Source organism: Lepisosteus oculatus, unplaced genomic scaffold (genome assembly GCF_040954835.1).
Source record: "Lepisosteus oculatus isolate fLepOcu1 unplaced genomic scaffold, fLepOcu1.hap2 HAP2_SCAFFOLD_76, whole genome shotgun sequence".
In the NCBI taxonomy this organism is placed as follows: Eukaryota; Metazoa; Chordata; class Actinopteri; order Semionotiformes; family Lepisosteidae; genus Lepisosteus; species Lepisosteus oculatus.
In genome coordinates this window covers 197,190-209,771 of record NW_027168320.1, presented here as the reverse complement: position 1 = coordinate 209,771, position 12,582 = coordinate 197,190, and the positions used below count along the sequence as shown (strand labels likewise).

General features: G+C 47.8%; 3 non-coding genes across 3 annotated transcripts; 2 read left to right on the top strand and 1 right to left on the bottom strand.

The window, feature by feature from the left end:
* Positions 1-2,454: 2,454 nt before the first annotated feature.
* trnah-gug (transfer RNA histidin (anticodon GUG)) lies at positions 2,455-2,526 on the bottom strand. The gene has a single exon. It is a non-coding gene; the product is annotated as a tRNA-His (tRNA).
* Positions 2,527-2,727: 201 nt separating this feature from the next.
* On the top strand, positions 2,728-2,799 carry trnae-uuc (transfer RNA glutamic acid (anticodon UUC)). The gene has a single exon. It is a non-coding gene; the product is annotated as a tRNA-Glu (tRNA).
* Positions 2,800-3,250: 451 nt separating this feature from the next.
* Positions 3,251-3,323, top strand: trnav-cac (transfer RNA valine (anticodon CAC)). Its single transcript has one exon. It is a non-coding gene; the product is annotated as a tRNA-Val (tRNA).
* The last annotated feature ends 9,259 nt before the right edge of the window (positions 3,324-12,582 follow it).

Below are 12,582 nucleotides of genomic sequence, written 5' to 3'. Positions count from 1 at the left end.
GACTATCGGCATATCGGGTGACTGCAAACACTGAAGTTCTTGCTTACGGAGTGTGGAATAGTGTTTTCAAGTGATCGCTGTTCTGTCATGTTGACGCCGAGTGAATCTTTCTTTGGCAACATGGGCAGGCTGACAGCAGCGCGAGCGAAAGTAATGGCAAATTTCTTGACTTATTTCTGAATGTGAATGTTCTTTAGAAAAGGGATGCGGCGTTGCTTCTCCCCCGTGTAAAGGTCACGCATTCCAGACGTGGTTATGAGCGAACAGTTGCCGCAAGTGTTTGAAAAGAGCAAGAGAGGAAGCAGCCCTGCCCCGTGTGAGGATCAAACTCAGGACCTTCAGATGATGAGACTGACGTGCTACCAACTACGCCAACGAGGCCAGCTGCAGTACACAGCCGGAAAGTTTGCCTCATGGATTTCAGTCGCCCGTTCCCTAATCTTTAGACGCCCTCTGCTGGATGTTGCATTTGCCTTTTGATCTCACCGATACTTTTTTGGTCTGTTTCTGTTGCAAGTCTGTTTTTCAGATCTCACCTAGCACAAGTCTCTCTGACTGAAGTGGCCTCTCTGCTTCAGCATCGTGCCCTCACTCAGCCTTTAAAAACGTCACTCGGACTTCTGACATGCTGACATGAAATGTCAAGAGAGAGTGGCGGAGACGCTTAAGGCAGAGAGAAGATGAAGAGGGGGCGTGGCTGCGAAATGATTGACAGATGCATGACGCTCTCCGTGACCACAGGCTAAAGGACACCTTTCGGCACATCAAGCTCTAAGCACACACCTGGAGGACGTGGGAAATGATCCCGCTACCTCTCGCATGCAAAGCGAGCGCTGTACCATGCAAGCTAACCCCCCTCGCTGGGGCTCATGCCTCGGTGTCGCCTAGTGCCGCTTGTTCCCCTCTTACCGGGTGCAGTTCACTGCCCTTCGTCTGCAAGGCAGTCGTGTAATTGCGGCTTTCTTGACTTATTGATGAAGGTCTGACTGGACGAGCGAATGACGCCTCTCCCCCGTCCTCAAGCTCGCTGACAGAATAAAATGGAAAGTGCTGCCGTGGCTCATTGGTTTAGGGGTATGATTCTCGCTTAGGGTGTGGGAGGTCCTGGGTTCAAATCGCGGATGAGCCCTTGTGTGTTCTTTCTGTCCTCGTCCACAAGACTGGGAACTGATATCCACATCACCTTGCAGCATCTGCTTATGGCAAACGATGGAATGTGACTAATGACTGAACGAGCCTGGTGAATACTCATCACGTGGCACAATGAGAGCGTGCAGTCAGCTGTCCAAGGCAGCAACCTCATTGCTCGTTCAAAAGAACACGTACTGAAAACTCATCACCACTATGTCGTAAATGAGCACCGCGATCGGTTGTTGTCATGCGTCCTTACCTGGGAAATGCAGAAGCAAAAACTGCCCTCTCTCAGCCACCGAAACGTGTGCGGCTCGCCTTGCACTCTCTGCGCCTCGCATATTTATGGAGCTGTCTGCTCTTCTTTCTGTTGAAGTACGCAAGTTATGGGGCGTACTGCAGACTATGATGTGCTCAATGACAGCTTTCAAGATTTGAAAACTATGAGCTTGATGGCTCAAGTCGAACGAATGTGGTTGTTACGCAATTGATGATCAAACGCACGTATTCTAACGATTCGTGAGAGTATGTTCTAAAGGTCCCTGGCTCGATCCCGGGTTTCGGCATTTTGTTTCATCGCGCTCTTTGTTCCTCTCTCCAGCGCCCTCTGCCTAAAGTGACGCGTCCCTTTCTCAGCCCGAAACGCAAGCGAGACACCAGCAGCAGTCCCTACAGGTTTCCGTAGTGTAGCGGCTATCACGTTCGCCTAACACGCGAAAGGTCCCTGGTTCGAGACTGGGTGCAAACAGCCTCTTCTTGCACGCTCCTGCACTTCACAGAGGTCTTGAACCACCAGTCATTTGTTCCCAATGTATTTCCGGTGCCTTCATGCACTCTTGTACCAAACGCACGTTTTTTCTGTACCTGGAGCCGATCATTTGCAATTGGGCTGTCCCGACAGACCAAGACGAGCTCTGTCGGCTCAAAAGCAGCGCAACACCTGCGAGAACAACAGAAAGATTAGTACCCAGCGGGGGCCTCTTAGTGAGCCCAAGATCTAATCAAGAATCGACTCCAGAAACAGGGCTTGGCGCATTGTTCCATACTCCGACCACTCTTGGTGTAAACAGGTCCCTCCTGGTCTCTGCATGAAATGCACTTTCCTGCGTTTGCTTTGGTGTAACTGGCTTTCCCTTGCATGGGCGAATGTGAAGAAGATCCTTAGTAAGTCACTGAAGAAACCCGAGAAGAGGTCGGAGTGGCCTCTGTCGTTCATCAACGATCCAGTCAGGCAGTACTCCTCTGTAAAGCGCCGTTTGTTCACATCGATTGGCTTTTTTTTGCCTTCATTCATGCAAGTAGTAAAAGCAGACGCCCCTATTCTGCCGTGACCCGGATTTGAACCAGGGTTGTTGCGGCCACAACGCAAAGTACTGACCACTATACAATCACGGCGAGTTACCGATACACACGTGGCAGGGCGGAAAAGGCTGTGCTCTCTTCGTGTGACATAATTCGGAAAAGTCCTGACGTTGCATTTCAACTGAGTCCCAGTATACATCGACCCTTCGACACTCTGAGTGACAACTCTCTTGCGTGTTTTCTCATATTTATGTAGTTTGCTTGCATGATGCCCGGAACAGCAGGGTTGTGCACTCCCATATGGTCTAGCGGTTAGGATTCCTGGTTTTCACCCAGGCGGCCCGGGTTCGACTCCCGTTATGGAAACGTGTCAATTTTGCCTCCTGCTTTCCAAAAGATCAGCAGTGTGTACGAAGGAGCCACATTAAAACTACTCAACGTGCAAAACGTGCGAGAAGAGGGGGCGCTTGTTTCCAGCCGAAACTTCTCGCGTGTGAGACGAGCTGACCATCGCTGCAGGAGGTGGGAGGGTCACTCTGGTAGACAGGGCTGACCTTCGGCAATAGGATTTATACTCTCCAAGATGATATTTGCACTTTCTGGAGAGGCGATTTTCTCCACTTCAGTAGCCCGATTTCGTCGATTGCGTGGAGAGGGCTGTAGAATGTGGCGCCGTCTTTCCTGCTCCGTCCATGACAGGCGTGCTGGTCTCTGGAGAGAGAGCACGGTCCATCAGCGCACCCCAATAAAGGCACTGGAAGCAGCTGAATCGCATTGGCGAAGCTCAGCGCTGGGCCGCTGGGCACATCTGACCACAGTTTCCGTAGTGTAGTGGTTATCACGTTCGCCTCACACGCGAAAGGTCCCCGGATCGAAACCGGGCGGAAACAGACCAGACTTCTTCTGTCGCCACGCACAAAATGGGATTGGGGATTGGGGATTCGCCTAGTGATCGAACAGACCCACTCACCTCTTAGTGTGGCGGGATCTGCACAGTGCATGTCGCAGCGCATCCTGCTTTCACTTCAATGCGCGTCCTGATGTACCCCGGTCTCCCGCGTGACAGGTGGGGACAGGTGACAGGTCCTATACTAACGAGGAAGACATCACTCTCTCCGACCCCCGGCATCGTGTCCCGACCCACCGTGCTGGAAGCCGACTCGTGCTGTGATTCCTTTACGGAGCAGAAATGACAACCGAGGAGCCGAGAGATCATTTCAGCATTTCGCGTCTGAACGGAAAACACAAACGACCAACTCGGAATGATTTGCCTTTGACGCTTATCAAAGCGTTCTTTGTGCATCGAACAGACCCACTCACCTCTTAGTGTGGCGGGATCTGCACAGTGCATGTCGCAGCGCTCCCTGCTTTCACTTCAATGTGCTTCCTGATGTCGAGTCGTGTGCCGTGCGGAGGCTCTGAAAGCGAGAGCAATGAAAAGGTGCACGACGCTGTGTTAGAAAACAGAGAAGTGAAAGGCAGTCCTTTCTCTAAGGAGGTAAAAGAAAAGCTACTCCCCGTCGGGGAATCGAGCCCCGGTCTCCCGCGTGACAGGCGGGGATACTTGCCACTATACTAACGAGGAAGACATCACACGCTCCGACCCCCGGCATCGTGTCCCGACCCAGCGTGCTGGAATCCGACGCGTGCTGTGATTCCTTTACGGAGCAGAAATGACAACCGAGGAGCCGAGAGATCATTTCAGCATTTCGCGTCTGAACGGAAAACACAAACGACCAACTCGGAATGACTTGCTTTGGACGCTTTTCAAAGCGTTCTTTGTGCACGACAACTGCGCCGCCTAGCAGATACAAATGGGTTGTACAACTTTGAAGTAGCAAATGGAAGAGGGCTAAGCCTCCTCTCTTTTAGCCCAGGTTCGATCTGTCTCCCAGAATCACCAGGGCGCACGCACACACACACACCCATGCCGTTGAAGTACTCTGCTTCATTTCTAAGGGCAACTCAACATTCACTCCTACCCCGAGTGCAGAAAAGACAGCGTCTGCAGCAACAGCAGCTCAGGTCTCTGCACAGGAGCTAAGCTGCCCCCATCTCCTCTGCTCTGCGGCTCCTACTGAGTGGAGTCCTGCCTGGAGCCGTGTTTGCAGGCGGCGGCTCCCCGCACCCTGTCTGTGCGTCGTGTCCAAGAGCTCCTGGGAGGAAGAGAGAGCCCTCCGACTCGGGGGCTTTTCCACGGTCTGTGTGAGGAGGGGCGGGTGTGTCCAGCAGCTTATCGAGCGGAAGCCTGGGGCGGCGGAGAGCTGTGATCGTGCAGACCTTGAGGTGTCACCTCTTTGTCTGCTTTCCCGCCCTCCCTCCGCCCAAGCTCTGCTCCAAAGTAGCCCGGCAACCCCTCACACCTGCACGTGTCACAACCTAAGGTGTGGTCATGAGACACCCATGGGGTGTTGTTCTGTTCTTGCTAATTGTTTCCTGCCCGTCGCAGGCAGGAGTCCATGCGAGGAAGATGCGCTGGACAGAGCTCAGAGGACGCACCTGGGTGGCTTTCCTTCTGAGTGACGTTCCTGCAACACTCTCCCGCTACTCTTGGTGCGCTCATGCCGCAACACAGGAAGGCTGGAGCAGGTGGCTGTGGGCTCTGTGCACCGCCGAAATAGCTCAGCTGGGAGAGCGTTAGACTGAAGATCTAAAGATCCCGGGTTTCGGTGTTTTGTTTCATCGCGCCCTTTGTTCCTCTCTCCAGCGCCCCCTGCCTAAAGTGACGCGTCCCTTTCTCAGCCCGAAACGCAAGCAGCAGCAGTCCCTGCAGGTTTCCGTGGTGTAGCGGCTATCACGTTTGCCTAACACGCGAAAGATCCCCGGATCGAAACTGGGCGGAAACAGACCAGACTTCTTCTGTCGCCACGCACAAAAGGGGATTGGGGATTCGCCTAGTGCTGTGATCGAACAGACCCACTCACCTCTTAGTGTGGCGGGATCTGCACAGTGCATGTCGCAGCGCATCCTGCTTTCACTTCAATGCGCGTCCTGATGTACCCCGGTCTCCCGCGTGACAGGTGGGGACAGGTGACAGGTCCTGTACTAACGAGGAAGACATCGCTCTCCGACCCCCGGCATTGTGTCCCGACCCACCGTGCTGGAAGCCGACTCGTGCTGTGATTACTTTACGGAGCAGAAATGACAACCGAGGAGCCGAGAGATCATTTCAGCATTTCGCGTCTGAACGGAAAACACAAACGACCAACTCGGAATGACTTGCCTTTGACGCTTATATACCTCTTAGTGTGGCGGGATCTGCACAGTGCATGTCGCAGCGCTCCCTGCTTTCACTTCAATGTGCTTCCTGATGTCGAGTCGTGTGCCGTGCGGAGGCTCTGAAAGCGAGAGCAATGAAAAGGTGCACGACACTGTGAAATAAACATTAATAAACGCATATATAACGTCGAAAACACATCTAACACTAGGAGTATACAGCACTCTGCACAGTGTACGAAGTAAATTATTTTCGCAGTAATTAATTATATTTACTATATTTATTATACACGTGTAAATTAATTACTGCGAAAATAATTTACTTCGTACACTGTGCAGAGTGCCGTATACTCCTAGTGTTAGATGTGTTTTCGACGTTATATATGCATTTATTAATGTCGTCGATTTTACGGTTGCAATTCGACGTTGATTATACGTCGAGGCGACGTATATATACGTATAGCCGTATTTTCGGCGTGAATATACGTATATTCGACGAATCAATGCCCACAGCTTGGCATACAAGGGTTTTGTGGAGGGGTCTTGCCACCTGCCTGAAAAAAAAACAGTAAAATGTTTGAGTGCCTATAGAGTTTCTATTTTTATTTTCTTGAGAAAAGTTGATACCATTTCCTGGAAACCCCGTCCCCCATCAGTGCGCGGTGCCCGGGGAAAAATCTGTAGGGGGGCGTCTGATATTCTGAGCGGGGGTGATATTTCGGTTGAAACGGAGCTGTACGGTGCAGCTACCCAAATGAAATCTCGCAGCTATGCCATTAATTAGTGCTTTATGATAGAAGATATCGACTAGCAATCTGGTATTTGCGATGAAGTTCAGTTTCACATTTTTCGTCACTCTCACTGGAGAGTATTGCCTGGAGCGAAAAGTACCATAAGCGTTCATTTTTGCAGCTACATGGACGTTCTGAATCGTTAAGAAAAAATGTTGTAAAACCAACAGAAAGCACAGACTGCTATAACTAGTCCTAGTTATATAACGATTTTAAGTATAATGATAAACTACTGCAAGGAATCGGTCCACCTGAGCAAACAGGATCGTAATGTTGACACTCAATAACGACACTGATATGTGCAGCTCCTGGACGGATAGCCCTCCTGCCCATCAAACAGACTGAGTGACTGTTCGTGTCATTTAGTGTTGTCTGACCATTGACAAAGTACAACTATTTTTTAGGGCGCAAATTAAGTTAGGTAAATCTTTTTGCCCAAAACTGAAGGGGCAACATTCCCCCCTCCCCCCGTGATGCCAGGCCTGTCCCCATCCTATTCCATAATGTCATTATATATAATACCATACAACAGTGACCGATCCTTACTAACTACATGCGTTAAAATTGCACATCAGCTCATAGCAGGGGGCACATAGCCGCGATGTATTATCAATGTTATATTTCAACCATAATATCGACAACATTAATAAACGCATACGTTGAGAAAATATCGAACCCAGCATATTTTCCGCATATATACCACAATGCATTGCTAGTATTCGTTGGTCACAATTTTGGACACGTTTTTCAAACGTAGAAGTATATCCGCAAATATCTCAGCAATCCTCTTTTGACGAGTAAGTATGAACAATAATAATACTATCTGAATACATACAGATCTTTCTTAATATTATTTTGATTAAAATAGTACGTGAATAAGCAAAAAATGGCACATAAAATAGTGTGAATGGGGAAGATGACACAAAATTGTTTTGCCGTTTCTCTATTCTTATTCTATGTTGTACTTTCAAACTTTGGGTACTCTTTAATTAGGACAGACTTTATTGCTCAACTGCTATGATGCAAGCCAAATTTTATACATTTATTTCAGTTTTGAGCTTAGTAAACCGTTCACTTTTTAGATTATACTAAAGAAGATAATCATCATTTATTTGGGAAGTAATATTATACAATTTTCTCCTAGCTGCGGTGCTGAAGTCCCACCCTACATCAACAGAAAAAGAAATAAAGGAGCATGCAATGTGTTACTTGAAGAATGCATATGAAAGACAGGGGGCCAGGAGATCTGGACACTGAAAATAATAGGTTTTTGGTTCTAACTGTTAGGACAATTAGACAGGGTTTGCAAATAGTGGACAAAAATCGTCTTAACTTCCATTGTAATATTTTTTTTTCTTGGAAATATAGAAGTTGTACATTTTAAAATGTATATTTGAATCAAAATGTGGTTTTGAGTTAGTGTGTTAATGTAATTAGTTTTGTGTTTGTCATTACTATACTGTATATTGCCATGTTACCAGAATTTGTAGCTGAAGTTTAAGACTAGTTGTGTTTTTTATGATTATTGCCCATATGTTGATTGTTGATTGATTGTATACAATGTATAATTTGAAATACATATGTTTCAGGTGTGAATGTGTATTTTCAGAATACATTTCTAAACCTAATCATTGGCTTGGTTTACTTGTTTCTACGCCTATAAAATCTATCTTTGATGTATAATAGACCTCTACCCATATACGTATAATAGACCTTTAATGTTATCCGTATAACAGACCTCTACCCATATACGTATAATAGACCTCTAAAGTTATACGTATAATAGACCTCTAAAGGTATACGTATAATAGACCTCTAACCATATACGTATAATAGTCCTCTAAAGTTATCCGTATAATAGACCTCTAAAGTTATCCGGAACTCCAACCATATATGTATAATAGTCCTCTAAATTTATCCGTATAATAGAACTCCAACCATTTATGTATAATGAACGTCTAAACATAGACGTATAATTGACGTATAACTTTAGACGTATATTAGAATTTCATTCTAGACGAATTGTAGACCACATTTAGACGTCTAAGGTATGCGTTTAATAGACGTATATTATACGTCTTTTGCCCACTGGGACTACTGAATGGCGTAGACCTGAAAATAAAACTCACGCGCAACAGAGATGCTTTCTGCTTAATGAACAACATCGGAGAACACAAACTGAGCGTACTCTCTGCATCTTTGTTTGTGAACGCCGAAGCACTCCTGACGGTCGCACCACTAAATACCTAAATACCCCATAGACCGCGTACAGATGAAAGTCTTCAGCCTGCCTGCAGGGAGCCATGTGTGTAACCAAGAAAACCTCTTTCTCGGACAGTTACCCAAAGTGGTAATTTTGGGGTTTGTGGACAAAGCGGCATTCAGCGGCAGTTTTACACAAAACCCCTTCAAATTTAAACACTACAACATTAACTTTCTGGCTCTCTACACGGACGGTGAACAAATCCCGACTAAACCGCTTCAACCGCTTCAACCAGACTTCCAGAATGGACATTGCGTCGGTGAATATTTTAATCTGGTGGAAACATCCGGGAAGCCTCTGAAAGTCTTTTTTTGTGTGTAACAAAGTTGCATTTTCATGTCCGGACGGGGAGACTTTATCATTCCGACATGAAGCCACCCTTAAGTCCTCTGAGGCGTGTCTGTCTGCAAGGCTTGTATTTTGGAAATGTTTTTTTGAAACGGAGAACGACTTTGAAATAGGCTTCCGCCGGCGCCTCGCGATCCAGGTAAGATTGTAGCAAGAACGCAGCGGCGGCGGGGTTTGCTGTAGTCGTGGCCGAGTGCTTAAGGCGATGGACTAGAAATCTATTGGGGTCTCCCCGCGCAGGTTCGAATCCTGCCGACTACGTTGTCCACCTCCTGTCGTTGTGTTCTGGCGCAAGCAAAGAAGCGCACCTCTTTGCTGTTCCTGGTGGTTTTAAAACGCCAAATCGCTTGTACCCGCTGCCTTGGAAATAAATTCTTCAGCGTCTGCAAATGGCATTTTGCAGCTGGAAGCAGATGTCGACGCGTTTTGCACAGAGCACCAAAAAAGCGTCTTTTTTGAAGGTCCAGGCACTGAGCATTGGTGATTTAGTGGTAGAATTCTCGCCTGCCACGCGGGAGGCTCGGGTTCGATTCCCGGCCAATGCAGTAGCTTTTGCAGCGAGCGGCTCCATCACTTGCATCCCCTTGCAACTTGCAACTGAAAACCCACTGAAGCTAAGCAGGTGTGAGCCAGGTCAGTACCCGGATGAGGGTGAGCTACAGGGAAAAACAAAGCTTCCAGCTGGAAGCGGTGTTAATGGTGCCGGCGGGGGGGCATTCACCCTGAGGTCTGTGCGGGTCCCAATTCCCCAGCATAGTGACAGAGAAATAAACATATTTTGGCAACTTTGGTCACCCCCATTTAACTTCTGGGGCAGGAAAAGCACACTTTTCAAAACTTGTTTTTCAGCTCGAAATAAACGTATTTTTTCAAACCTTGGAATCCCAATGTAGCTGCCTGGCTCATTAGAGCCCACTGAGTCAGCCCTTAACCCCACTGTGCAGAAGCTGTCAAAACGGGTTTTTCAGCAGAAATAAACACGTTTGGGCAACTTTGGTCACCCCCATTTAACTTCTGGGGCAGGAAAAGCACACTTTTCAAAACGTGTTTTTCAGCTTGCTGTGACCTCTGTTTTACATCTCATCCAAAAGACAGCGCCCTTTTACAACACAGCGTCTCTGTCACTATCATAAGTGACTGCCATCATAAGAATATGAGTCCAATATTTTAGAATATAGTCAGAATGACTTCTAACCTTACCTGTGGTGTCTTTAATCCCTATTGCTCAATGCATGGTGTACGTACTGCATAGATGTGTCTTGAGAATGAGGAATGGGCCCCTGAGACCGTCATTTACCTGTTTCACAAATGATCGTATTTTACTAGAGATTCTGTTTGGGATTCAGATGTGCATTCGGACAGCAATCCCTTTCAAGAAATGATACGTACTGGATGAGGTCAAAGGTGCTGGAACACTGTATTTAGGATGTGTTTGCAGTGATTGTGTGTCTCCTGCTTCATCGCAGTGATATATAGATGTGCTCCTGTAATTTATTGGTACATGCCCAGGGCAGTAAGCAGTCTGAGGATTTATTTCCAGACGGCATAGAGCAGTGAAGCAGTGAAGTAGTGCAACACACTGGATCATTATATTATTAGAATCTATTCTACTTAAATTATTACATTATACACAATTTGAGTTCATTTTAAAAAGTAAAAGGTAATGAAAGGAATGCATTTTCATAAGAAAGATAATACCGATATGCATGTGATAATCTTCCTTATATCATGTAGTGCGTCAGTTGGACACTTTGTGGGCTTGAAATACAAAGCAAATCATGTTCTATGGTACAAGTTAAATACAAAACGTAAGCTTTTATTTTAATTAGATTTGTTTATAAAGCATAAGCAATCATTTATTACATTAATATATGTGAAAATGACATTTTAGCATCATAATATTACATAAAGGTCTCTAGCTTCAACACAGTGATATATATATATATATGCTCAGTGATTTATTGGTACATGCCCAGGTCAATAATCAGAATGAGGATTTATTTCCAGACGGGCTACAGGTAGTGTTGTGAAATACTTCAACACACTGGATCGCAGATTTAGACCCCCTGCACTCTTACTCCTTAAAAACCAAAGAAATGAAGATATGTAGCAATCACATTGTAACAGGGGTGACAGTGGCTTAATGCTTATACTAGTGGACTTTTGGTACCTTTAGGGTACGGTGTTCCCTGAAGGGCTCTCAAACCCCGCATTTCAGATGCCTAGCTGTATCACTGATGTGTTGCACCTCAGAATCACTTTTAACCTTACCTCTGGTATCTTTAATCCCTATTGCTCAACGCATGGTGAAAGTATTGCATAATTGTGTCTGAAAATGAGCAATGGGCACCTGAGAGACTCATTTGCCTGTTTCACAAATGATCATATTTGACTAGAGATTCTGTTTGGGATTCAGTTGTGCATTCTGACAGCAATCCCTTTCAAAAAACGATACATTCTGGATGAGGTCAAAGGTGCAGGAACACTGTATGTGTTTGCACTTATTCTGTGTCTCTAGCTTCAACACAGTGATATATATATATATGCTCAGTGATTTTTTGGTACATGCCCAGGGCAATAATCATTATGAGGATTTATTTCCAGATGTGCTAGGGGTAGTGTTGTGAAATACTTCAACACACTGGATCGCAGGTTTAGACCCCCTGCACTCTTACTCCTTAAAAACCTGAAGCGTCTGGCGTCTCGCCGACGTCGAACACCCCCCTCAGGCTGTACTCGTACTCGGCTAACTGCTGTGGAACCCTGCGTGAGAAGCCGTTGGCCACGGTGACGGCTGGCGACCCACAGACGCCCCACTATCGGCCGGCTCCAGCCCCGGCTGGTCCTCTAGAGCCTCCCCACACGGCTCCTCCTCCCGGGCCTGGTAGGGGGCCAGCCGGTCTTGGTGCAGGACCACCACTCTCCCCCGTGTTCGCAACCGGACACGGTAGCAGACCTCGCCCACCACCCAGAGTACCTCAGCGGGCCCCTCCCACGACGGCGCCAGCTTAGGGCTGAGGCATTTGCGGCGGCGCGGGTTGTACACCCAAACCGAGTCCCCGGGCTGGAAGGCAGGCCCCCTGCAGCGCAGGTCGTAGTGCCGCTTCTGCCGGACCCCCGCCTGTGTCAGGTGGGTCCGTGCAAAGCTGTGCACCTGCTGCATCCGCTGCCGCAGGTCCCATTCGTAGTCCGGTCCAGCCAGCGGTGCCGACCCGTCTCCGGGCGACGGGCCGAAGACCAGGTCCACCGGGGTTCACATTTCCCGGCCCAGCATGAGTGAGGCTGGGGTGCATCCGGTGGATTCCTGGACCACGGTCCTATACGCCCAGAGTGCAAGGGGGAGGTGGCGGTCCCAGTCCCGTTGGTGCCGGGACACCAGGGTGGCCAGCTGGGTGGTGAGCGTACGATTAAACCGCGCCACCAACCCGTTGCTCTGGGGATGCAGAGGTGTGGTCCGCGTCTTAGTGATCCCCAGGCGCTGGCACACTCTGGCAAAGACCTGGGACTCGAAGTTACACCCCTAGTCACTAT